Source organism: Agelaius phoeniceus, chromosome 6 (genome assembly GCF_051311805.1).
Source record: "Agelaius phoeniceus isolate bAgePho1 chromosome 6, bAgePho1.hap1, whole genome shotgun sequence".
In the NCBI taxonomy this organism is placed as follows: domain Eukaryota; kingdom Metazoa; phylum Chordata; class Aves; order Passeriformes; family Icteridae; genus Agelaius; species Agelaius phoeniceus.
The window spans coordinates 47458087-47470585 of record NC_135270.1 but is presented as its reverse complement, the minus strand read 5'-3'; the positions used below and the strand labels follow the sequence as shown (position 1 = coordinate 47470585).

General features: G+C 35.6%; 1 protein-coding gene across 1 annotated transcript in view; it reads left to right on the top strand.

Annotated features, from left to right (window-relative positions):
- Positions 1-12499, top strand: part of TTC7B (tetratricopeptide repeat domain 7B) — a 118483-nt gene that overhangs the window by 61983 nt on the left and 44001 nt on the right. The gene's annotated exons all lie outside the window — the stretch shown is intronic.

Here is a 12499-nt window from a genome sequence, read left to right as displayed (position 1 = left end):
TGTAACTGCTCTGTGTCTCAGAGTAGTAATAGTCCAGAAGTATTTCTGAGACTGTACTTTCAGAATTCCCTATTGTTATAAGAGAACTCCCTATTATATTAATCTCTGTTGTAATGGGAGAACAAGGGTCCATTCAGTAAAATGTTTAAAAATACTCTTGTGAGCATTCAGAAGGTATTTATGGGTTTTTCAAATGTGGTTCAGGGCTTTTCCAGAGTAGTTTATGCTGCAACTCTGGTTAAACATGTTGTCCAAGTTGTTCATTACAGCAATGATCTTTGTATTAAGGTATGTGTATAGAAATATAATTATAAATATAAATATATAATACAGGTCACTGTGTTACAGTGTACTGGTACAGGGCGGGGGGGAATTTCTTGGCAGTGGTAATCACCATCAGATGCAGTAACAAATGCTGAAGAATCCAAGGTGAAACAGTTAAATGTATCTCTAGAAAGTCTTTCAGAGTCTTGTTTTTAGTGCTGTCAATTTCCCAGAGAAGTCGAAAATATGATTGAGATTTCTTGTCTGCTGTCTCCAATTGATACTGACAGCCAGACAGGCACATCTGGTCAATAATATAAATTTGGATTGATTCTGTCATATAACTGGGTTATTTTTGCAAGGATTTATCAGCTTTTGAAAGCTATATGTAATGCTCTTGAAATGGTTGACAACATGTACGTGTGTATATATGGAATACAAAACACAACAGCTTAGTGTATTGCTGAATCCATGTTCTTATTTTGCAACTTCTATAAACAATATAATCTCATGGTATTTCCTGGTTGATTGGGAATAGATCCTCTTGTGTTCCTCTAGAGCTTGCTGATTTTTAGATACACTGAAACATTTCATTATTATCCTGTGGTGTTTTATTGGGTTTTGTAAACACTTCAGATGTCTTTATGCTTTATCTTTCAGTTATGTCTGCAATCCAGTAAGCTAAATACTATAAGAGTTCTCTTGATATTCTCTGTGTTTCTGTCAGGATATTTTACCACAGCTTTATGCAAATTGATACTGTGATGGCTTTGCAGAGTAATAAATCTCTATACTTGGAAATATTGAAGCACAGTTATGCTTTAATAGTTATATATATTATATATATTATATGTATATTATATATATATATATTATGCTTTTATAGTTATATATATTAGGTTATTTCTTATTTCTCTCATTTCTTGTGCATTATTCCTATCTACACACCTCTGTATGCTGTCATTGCATTGCTGCAGTGAGTGCTGTTCTTGCTCTCTTCACAGCTGTATGTTCTTTTTGTTTTGCATTGCTTTAAAAAGTATCTGCATTTTCACGAGTTTAATACTGCATCTTTGTAAAATGCCAGAGGTTGCAAGGAACTCATAGGATACACCATGAATAATGCAGAGAAGTGGCTCCTTTCCAGCACTCTTCTGTTGTAATCAATTAGTAAATATGTTGGCTGTCAGTTTTTGACATTTGAAAGCCTGGTGCATTCCTGGAGTTCAAGTTCAATATTTGCAGTGTACAGCAAGCACACCTTTGGATCTGCAATTAATATTACCCTTCCTGCACTGTAAAGCTAGAGAGTTGGCCAATCAGATCATGATTTTGCCCTGGGCATCTTAGGTCAATAAGTAGAAAGAAATTCCTCAGAGCCAAAGAATTCTGTCCAATCATTATCTAAAGGAATGGAAGGAATGAGCAAACACAATGGGCTGTTAGCACCAAGGTATAGCATTTTCTTTGAATAGAGAGTTGCTTGTTCCTCCTATATTCATTATATTGGAAGCATAAATGTGCAGTTTGCTCTGAGATCTGAATAGGTATTGGGAAAACTATTGACAAAAATCAAAGAAACCTGTAAAAGTGAAATAGATATGTAGCAATTTTTTTCAGAGATACTAAAAAGAAAGTTATTTGCTGAATATTTATAGCACTATTTTTTCAAACTTCTTGTAGGCTTAAATTGCTATGTTGTGGCCACTCTATTTATAAAGAAATCAGCTGTGTGAAAATAATCAATCTCCTTTTAAATGGTGGCTACTCTTTGAAGCCTCCTGCAATCCGAGCATGCTTTAATCTAGGGACAAAAAGATCTTTAGACAAAAGATTATTGAACAAGTTAAGATACTGAAAAGTATGAATACTGTACTCAGTATCAATACTGAGATGGGTGGGAATAAGGTGCCAGCACTAATAAACCTGAATAGGTAATCCCAGTCAGGTGCTACTTTGTTTGAATTCACTGAAAGTTAAGGGTTTTCTCCTTTCATTAGGAACTTGTCCCAGTAGTAGAAATAGGAAATTCAGTTCTCCAGCTTGGCAGGATTTTAACCCACAAATGATGCAGCTCAGAGTCCTAACCATCAAACTATGTGGGAAGCTGAGTGAGATGATCCCTTTCTCCTCCTGAAACAGAAGCCAGGACGTGCTGCTCTGAATGTGAGACTGGGCAGGAAGGAGCCACAATATATCCTCAACTGCTAAAGTACTTCAGGTCTCAGTTGCTTGGGTTTTCCTTGAGTTTTATTTGAGTCCCAGAGGTGTATATTCCAGTCTGAGGATGTGTTTAGAGTGATGCAAGATAGTGGTGGTTATTGCATTGGTTCATATTGGGCTTGTGATATATACAATATATATCCTGCATGTGCAATTACCTGAGCAGCCTTATTTACAATAGTCCCTCTTTCTTTTATCTGCTTGTTACATGGAATTTATATCTTTGTGGTGTATTGAATGATGGGAAATCTTGAAACAACACTTCTGTTTTTAATTCATAATTATTACATATATAGATATATCATTTTAAAAATAATTAATCTCAGCCAAGAGAGATGGAGTCAGGTTTCCTAGTGAAGTACTTGGGATATTGTTTTCTTAATCTTAACTGTTTGGGGTTCCCTTAACATTTCAAATGCTGGGGCACTTAAATACAAATATAATGCCTACAATTAGTGTAATTAGGCAAAATAAATAGTAAATTGCTAATTTTATGCTAAAAATTGGAACTGCAATGGATAGCAGCTGACAAGCTTTTAAAGTAGCAGAAGTAGGGAACAGCAGATGGGTTATTTGAGGAGTGCAAGCATGTTATTTTAATGTTAAGTACACTCAAAAAAGAAAGGCATATGGTAACAGGTTTGAGGACAACTGAAGACTTAGTTCACAGTTTAAACATTTACATTTCTTGAAGTGTGATGGAAATTTTTTTTCTTCCAAGAATATTTCACAGAAGCATCAGGCCAATATGTCATTCCTCTGAAAACTATTAAATCTTTCCTTCCTGACCCTCAAGGGCTCTTTTGAGCTACATTAGATTTCCCAGAATCACAGGGCCTTTTAACATTCCTCTCAGTTCAGTGAGTAAAAAACTTGTTTCCTTCTTGGAAATGTCCAGGTGGGCATAAAAAAGAGCTGATTGGTACAGGCAGTCTTGGATTATACATATACACAAAATGTTTTGTGGGACAGGAAGATATTTATCAACTGAAGGAAACAGACCACCCTGTTCTGCTTTCCCAAGGTCAGTTGTAGTTGCACTGCAGAGTGTGGTGCTGGAAAAACTTGTGCTTTTGTAGGTTTTTTTCCCTTGATAAATAGAGCACTGGGAATTATTTAAGGAAAGGGTGATAAGATTGGACAAGAAGTAGTGATGTTCTATGTTTGCCAAAATCATGCCTTACAGGTTTGTGTATGCATTCTTGTCAATATTTGACAACAGGAATTTTCAAATTTATTCAATTTTGATCCTGTTTATATTGGGAGTTAAATGAATTAGTTCTCAGGAATTATTTTTCTGTAAGTCATGAAGCACAGTATCATTGCTTGCGTTTTTCCTTTTTATCCTGGGCTCTTCTATCTCACTCCCCCATCCCTCTTCCCCTTTGGTTGTTGTTATATGCTTTTACTGAATGGTCCATTAAAAAAGACATTGTTGATAGGTAGATATTACTTTATATAACAAATTGGTCATTGGCCTCAGGGTCTTACCCCTGAATTATGTTTGCTAGGCTGTAGATTCTTTGAAACTTGATTGAAAGAATCCCAGTTTGGGTCATGAGCTGGATGCTGCAGGGAATTCAAGGCAGGCAAACAAAAAGTTTTCAAGTATAACTAATTTGTTCTGGCTTTAGTCAGAAGCTATCTTCATTATAGTTTAGAGATCTACATTTTCTTAAGGACATGGAGTTCATAATATGGAATACAGTATACATACACTGCACCAAAAATCACAGGTCTGACTGCTTCGGGAACAAATATATGGGGAATAATAGGGTGCAAGGAAGGCCATCCAATGGATACCAAACAAACCTATTCATGATTTTCACAAAATTGTGTTATTTTGGGGCTTGAGGGCTGGTTTTGTTGCTTCTTATGCTTTTTTGAGAGTCATGCTTCAAATAACAATCTGAGCAACCTATTTTTACTTCATCCATGTTTCTGTGTGTATATGGGCTTCCCAGTACTTGGGATCTGTGCAGCCAGGGTTGGAGAAGGTTTGGTGATTGACTGAGAAACAGTTCAGGACATTTATTTTTTTATTAAGCTAAATCTTTCCTGGAGATTTTAAAAAACTAGATTTGTTTGCTTGACCTCCTGTTGCCAGTGTTGGGCATTTAGTGATTTCAAGGTACTTAAAAATGATGATTTTTCATTTTTTATAATGAACTCTTTATATTTATGTCTTTCCTGATAATAGAACTTTCCTTGAACACTCAACATGGAGTAGACTGACTGTGCAGCAGCTCACTTTGCAATTGCAGAAGACACCTCTATAAGTTTCTTCCTGTAGTTTGATAATCATGGTTGCATCTAAGATCACTGAAAGCATAAATACATCCTTTATAAATCTATATATCTTTCATAGTCTGTCCAGTTTCATTTGTCATTCTCCCTGTAGGTTAAATTTTTACAATTGTGTCATTTTGTGTTTTGCTGATGAGGCAGGTATTTGGGAGTGGACTAACATGGAGCCAGCTGTAAGCTTTCTACAGCAAGTGTTAAAGGGAGAGCTGTCAAAACAGGATGCTTGAATTAATAGTTTGAGGCCAGGAGGATTAAATCTTAAACCCCCTGACTGTCTATATATTAGAAGTTCCTACATTTGCTTTACTTTTTATATTAATATAGGTTTAGCTAAAGCCTCCCTTCCAGAGAATTTCAGTCCTGATAAGAGCACATCAAAACCTGGAGAAGCCATTGTAGCCTGTGGTAGCTTGTTGCAATGTTGGAGTTGCACTCTACATTAAGACTACATTTTTGTTTCCAATTTCAATTGATCCATTCTTGGTTTCTTTCCAGCCATTGGTTTTTATATCATAGTTTGCTAATCCATCTGCAGTCCTGGTGACTCCATTCTCTTGATGGTAGCTTTTGTAATAAGACCACCTCCCAACATCCTTTCTTATGTTTCTAAGGGCATGTTCTCCAGCCTTTCACTTCTGCCTTGCACTGTAGCCATTTTTACATCATGTGAGCCAGAACTGCACAAAATATTTCAATAACATTTATTACATCATTACACAGAGAAGCACCTGCATCACATCTCTTGGGAAGGGTTGTGTTAATTACTTTGAACATAATTGCTTCATTGGGGACTTTGATTCAACTACCAGTTTGCTGGCATTCTTATTTGCCTCTTGGTTTGTTATTTTTATGATGTGTTTCCACATATAGATTGCAAAGGCACACGCATTTTTTCCAATACCTATATATTTAATTTTTAAAAAGAAATTTGGCCTGACAGCTTTTAAGCCATGCTGCTGAACAGTTTCTTCATGAAGTTTCCTACTGTGTTTTATAAGGATCTTTTCATTAGGGGGTTTATTACATTTGAAATTCTCAAGTAAAGAATTTTAAGGCAGTCAGCTCTACCTTCTCCTTCTAAAAGAAGCTATCAACCTCCAGACAGTAAACTATTGCCAAAATCTGGATTGTGAATGACATAAACACTGGGAACTTCAGGATTTTCTTCTCATTTTAGCTTTTTTCTTCTAAACTATTCATTTATGAGTAATTACAAGGATTTTAGAAGGACACTTGCTCACAGCATGTACTGACACAGAGAAAACTGACCATGCCAAGATTTGGCTTCCCTCCTACTTCCTCATTTCTTACGGTTCCTGTCAATCATCAGAAGTTTTCCTATGTATGTAATTGTTGAGTGCAAGGAGCAACTTGCTAACACTTTATCTAGAAAGGTCAATAGATTTATGTTCTTGCAAATAATCAATTTTGAATAATATTTGTTCCACCTTAATTTTGTGTATTTTGTGTACTGCTTTCCCACTTCAGTTATTCTGTGGGCTCTCAAAGTTAACCTGCCTTAATTTGCACAAGCAGGTGACACTATCACAGTTTGTTACAGAAATGACATCAAACTGTATGAAGTATGCAGGTGAATGTAAGTTCTACATCACCATATTTATTTTTTTCCTTAAATTCAGATAATCTGAAGTCTACATTGTCTGTTAAAAAAGAGTTTATTTTCAGAGTTCAGTATCTTTAGCATTACATTCTGCATCATCCTTTTTGTGGTTTTTTCTTAGTACAGAATTATTGTCAAACTAGTTAGTCTAGGATTTTACAAGTCATGAGATAAGACTTGGTGAGGGGGTTTTGTGGGGGTGTTGTTTGTTTGATAGTTTTTGTGGGGGTTGGTTTTTTTAAGGGGGTTTTCTTTGCATTTTTAATATAGTGCTTGGTTTTAAAGCCAGAACTTCTTTTGAATTCTTCGAGCATTGGAGGATTTGAAGTTGTGGAATATATCAAATAAGCACTTAAAAGTGAAAAATGCAGTATTATATAACTCCACACAGAACTGATATTTGCCACCTTTCCTTTATGCTCTCATAAGTAGCAGGCTATATATCAGAATTGATTATATTTAAAGTTTATTATTCTAGTTTAGCTATTGTATAAGTTGATGTGGTTTTCTGGGAGATCAGGCTGTTGTTTGATATTTTGTGTGGTTTGTTTGTTGCTTGTACCCATATTTATGGGACTGCCAGTATATTAATTATTTCCTAACATTTTAAATAATTGATTGTCATGTAAAAAATACTGTTAGCTGAAGTTACTCTCAGCAAACTCTTCAATTATTTAAAACGGTTCTCTTAAAACTTACTAAGTTTACTCCAAGTAGGTTAAACATAAACCAAAGTAGTTGTGTTTTTAATCCTGCATTCTAAGCAAGGAGATTTGATGCATTCTTTTAAATTTTATTTTTCTAGGGTGGTTCTTAGTTTTCCCAACAGGGCTTTTGATGCTTTGCACTATAATTTTCAATGCACATACTTTAAAGTGTTATGTACAAATCTTTCTTATTTTCTTCAAGCTCTGAACAATGTCAATAATTTTTATAACAAGAGAATAATAATGAAATTTGCTTCCAACACTAAGTGAAAATAGAGCATTCTGATCAATTTTTATAAGGATATGGGGATATGGACTCTTCAAAAGAGGTCTAGTGGAACTATAAGTTTCCTGTAGGATGTTGCTTAGTCTGAGGGACTTTAGGGAGATTCCTGATTTCTACTGCACTGAGTGACAGGGCTGTAGCAGGCAGGTCTGGGGAAGCATCACAGTGTGTCACATTGCTTGATTTGAAGAAAGGATCACAGAATGTAAGGCAGGTCTCATCCATGCAGTAGTGAATTAAATGCAGATATCCAACTATGGCTGATCCAAGCCATTGTGCTCTTACAGTGCACAGCAGCTTGTGGAAATGGCTGACTTGATCCCAAAAGCAAAGCAGCAGGTTTTAAAATGATGCTTGAGGTGAGCAGCATGTATTCACTGACATAACCAAGAGTTCTCAGTATTAGTAGTGTTACTTGTCACATAGCAGAGCTCAGTCTTCCATACTTCAAATTTTTGTTTCATTCAACAGATTAGAAATACCTTCAATAGCTTAAGCCAGTATTGGACCAATTAACTTCTCTTGATCTCCTGACATTGTAAAAGAGTTGCTATGGAAGAAAATTGGGGTGGTTGCAGCATTTTCAAAAAGTGAAATGGGCTGGATGAGAATTAAAACAACAATTCTATTTTGGAGACTCATAAGTTCTTTGCTACAAATTACACTGGTTGGATGGTAAAGAAAGCTTCAGATCATGGATTAATAGATTAGATTTGCACTGATTAGGCAATAAAGCAGTAGCAAGAACCTTAGATGGCACAAGGCCCCATTATTATAGTAGTCCTATCTGTAATACTTTTCATGAACTTACCAGTTGTATTTTAAGAAGTTAGGTTATTTCACCACCTCTTCTGTGGTGAAAACAAACTGTAAGGAAGCAGTCTTTTCTACAACATAATTATAAATTAGGAGACCTGATTCCCACCCTTAGTGTTTTAGTAGTCTGAATGGCCTTTAGATATACTTGTTTTTGTGGAAACAATTTCCTCTAGATAAATTGCTCTTTTCCCTTCCTGCTGCTTCTCTCATCTGTATTTATAGAAAGAATTTGTACTTCTTCTTGGCCTTTTTTTTCTGCTAGACTGACTAAATGAAGTATTTTTTTGGACTCTGTAGTTTCCAGTAAATGGATCACTCTTACAGCCTTTCTCTGCAGCTGCCCCAATTTGAAATTCCTCAAGTGTGTGGGTTTTTTAGCTGTTCCAATGAGAATTACATATAACATTCCAGGTGTGGTCTCACTGGGATATTGTACAATGCCACTGTGTCTTTCTCCTTCTGTTCCAATGAGTAGTCCCTGAATTGCACCTGGCCTCTTCACAGCTGTCTTACCTTGATGAGCCCAGCTGACAGGCAGCTCTGGTTTGGAAAAATGGTTACACAGGTTGTTTAATGCTTCTTCTCTCCTAACAAAATAATTGGCAATATAGATGCTGTTCCCCACTCATTCGAGAAGTGATATTTTCTTTGAAGTTTTGCTCTGAAAAGGACAATCCTATGCATCATTGTTTCCATAATTCTGAGAAATGGATTATTTTTGACTGCCTTAACTTTAGTCATTCTTAAAGTGTTCCTGTTCCCCATTTGTCATAGTTTTCATCTCAGACAACATAGGTAAAGATTATGCTGAAGGTTGGGGGCTCATTCCTGAATATTCATAATATTCATCCCCATTTAGTAAACACATTTTCTCCTTTTTTCTACTTTGATACAAAAAAGCCTTAAAATACTATAATTTTAGTGTACTACTGTTTAAGTGTAGTTTAGCTTTGCTTTTTACTACTGTACATAAGATGCAGCTTTTTGTGTTGCTCTTTTGTCCCCTGCCTGTCCCCTGCTATTCTTGACAGGATCTCTGCACATTTCTGATGTCTTACTTCCACATCTTATCAATGATTGGCTTGTCACACATGGAGTTTTACCCATTCAACTTGAGACACAGATCCTTAAATGTTTGAGCACCCTTGTGTTAAACACTAGGCTTCTGCTGCATCTTGGATGTCTTTGCTAACCTTTGCTATCAAGTTATTTGTCACTGACATTCAAAGACCTAATTCTAAACCTGTTTGGAATTTTTCATTCTTTATTTAAATAAAAATCCAGTAATATATGGATAGGTTATGAGCAGGTGTTTTATAATATCCTCATTAGTTAGTGAGAACAGTCTTCAAGTAATGGAGTGATTTGCTGCTTCAGTAGCTATTTCATAAATTGATCAGCTATTAGCTCCAAGAATAACTAAGTCTTTCCACTTAAGAGTATGATTTGTTCTTTATTTTATGTCTGGGTAATTAGTCTCCTAAAATGATACAATTCACTTTATTTTAGCTATGTTAAAGATCTGCATCCATAGAAAACACTGATGCTGGAACAATGGCCTATTAGTCTGTCTTTGAAAGAACCTGTTTTACCTACTTCCCTTCCCCAAAGGATTTGACCCAAGCAGATTTCTGTTTTTGTCTGTTGTATTTATCCTACATCTCTGACACACATTGTTCTACTCTTAATTTATTTTTTGAATATTGTTTTTTCTTCAGTACTTTTATTCTTAATGGAGTGCTATCCCACCACGTGCCAGTAATTTCAACTTCTGATTGTCAAACAGGCACAAACAGATAATGATGTTCATAAAATATACAGCTTAATTTTTATCATCCTATCACTTGGTAGTTTTTATCTATTCTTCATAATTTTAGTAGTGTATCAAAACTTCTTGTAAGGTTTAAAATTCTCTGTGTCTGTAATGCCAGCTGTATTCCAGAAGAGCTGTTTTCACAGATGCTTGAAGTTGACCTTTCAGAAAATCTTTTTTCAGATAACCTACCTCTTGGTTTCTAAAACCTTCCTGGTAATACTTGTCCCTGAGCTGCTTATACCTCAGCCATGTTTTAAGGGAACTTGATAAAATTAAGGTAATATGGGAGATATCTTTGTCACATGGTGTTCCTTCTTTCTGTTGCCTCCTTCCTCTTCCCTTCCTTCCCCCATTTGTCAGGTATGCGTAGTTGGCAGGTTTTAATTTTATTATTAACATCATGCTTCAGTTTTCTGAGGTGTCTTATTTCTTCTAAAATTTATAGTCCAAATATTAATTGGGTCTAGGGAAGCTGCTCTATGTGGCTTTATAAATGCAACCTTTTCTACTCACAAGATTAATTTTTCTATAGTGTGGATAATCCTACACCAGTGTACTTTATTTATTTGATACAATGTCCTAGCCTTTCTTTATTAGAATTGTGAATATTTTTCCATCATATACTTTGTTGTTTGTATTTTGGAAAGTGTGTGAACACCCTGTCCTGTTGACTGCCATAATGCACAAGAAACAGGAATGATGTTGCAACACGTGCATCCAAAAGCACCAAACTGATGTGTTGCTTTCATTCTTACAAGTATATTTGTCTTCTGCTGTCTTGAAGTTGAATCCTCCACTAGTAGCCCATGTTCCAATATTTTTGTTGCACTGATTCATGTTATGCTGTACATGTGCTTTTAAGTAATTTCTTAATAACCAAATCCCCTCCCTTTCTATTCTTTGCTTCATTTTTCCTTTTAAATTTTTCTTGTTGAATCTTAGCATTTTGCTGACCCTGTGCCTTCCCTCTGCTACAAAATCTCTAAAATTCTTAAATGCTTGAATACTGTTTATGGAGATTCAGTCTATCTGTAAACTGTACATAATAAGGTATATATTATGATTGTTGACTGTAGAATGACTTCCAAATTCAGTGCTTCTGAACTGATTATGTTCCATAACTTTTGTAAAATACTTTATGATCACAAATTTTAAGAAATTGAGCTTCTCTAGGCTCTTCAAAATGTCAAATGTACTATCTTACAGAGAAGCAGGAAAGGGATTGTATGAGACAGATTCCTGTGATTTTGGTTTCAGGTTTTGATGCCTAGGTCTTGCTCTTTGGGTGAGGCTTGCATATGCATGTGTTAAGGGTAGACTCGATGAGGGGAGTGTGAAGGAATTTGTCATATTTCCTTCTCTTGTCAGTAAAATGATGGACAGACCTGGACATGATTTTCTTTCAGTGATACAGTCTCTGTTACATGAGTATCTAGAGAGGACATCTCTGCCAAATGAAATGCAACTTTAAATGATCCATATATACCCTTTAAACTCAAATCCAATTTACTGATAGGAAGAAAGCTAAGCCAGTATGACTGCTCTACATTACAGAGTGATTACACTGCTCTACATTCTTACAAGATATCAAGGGAGACTTCTTATGACCTTATGTACCTGGCAGGTGCTCATTTTCTTGACTAACACAGCAAACTGCCTTTGGTTTCTTCCTCAGTCCCACAATGCACACGTTGCACACTTCAGGTTGTGTGATTCATTTTTGGATTTACATGCTGGGTAGTTTCTGCCAAGGATTTTCAGTGCAGTGCTGAAGATTTAACTACTATAACTTGATGTCATTTCTTATTCTTGAGAAAACTCTCTGCACTTTTCAGTTACTATTAGCAGCCTCCAAGTTTGTCTTTGGGATAAGAAACTTCTGAGCTTTCACACATCCCCCCCTCTACACCCTTCTCAGTCTTCCCACGCAAACCATATGAGCAATCATATAAATTTTTCACTTAGTATGATTAAGGTTGCAGTGGAATAAAATGCCAAAGTACACCTGGGTTTTAAAACAGAAAGTAGGCTAACAGTTTTATATGCATGCTCTCCTCCTATGTATGCTTTGTGCTCTTTAATCTGTGATTTTGCTAAAAATTGCCTTTAAATGAGTATTTTTCTAGTATTATCTGTTCCTAGGTGCTGTGACTCCTCTAAATGTGCCTACCAATGGACTAGCTCCTTTATTGTCACATTGTATTTAGACTCTTTAAATAACTAGGAAGCTATCTAGGTTAATCTTGATGGAGAGCCTACAACTTGATACATCCTGCGTAATCCTGTGGTACTGTTAATTTCAATAAGCTGCATTGTTTTATAACTTTTTTTTTAATAAAATAAAAATCCTGTCACCTATTGCTTCTGTCCAGTTGAAAAAGGCATCTTGTAAAAAGCACTGTTACTTTGATGGCATTAGACATTTATTGCAATTACTTCATTAAACTTTAATTATT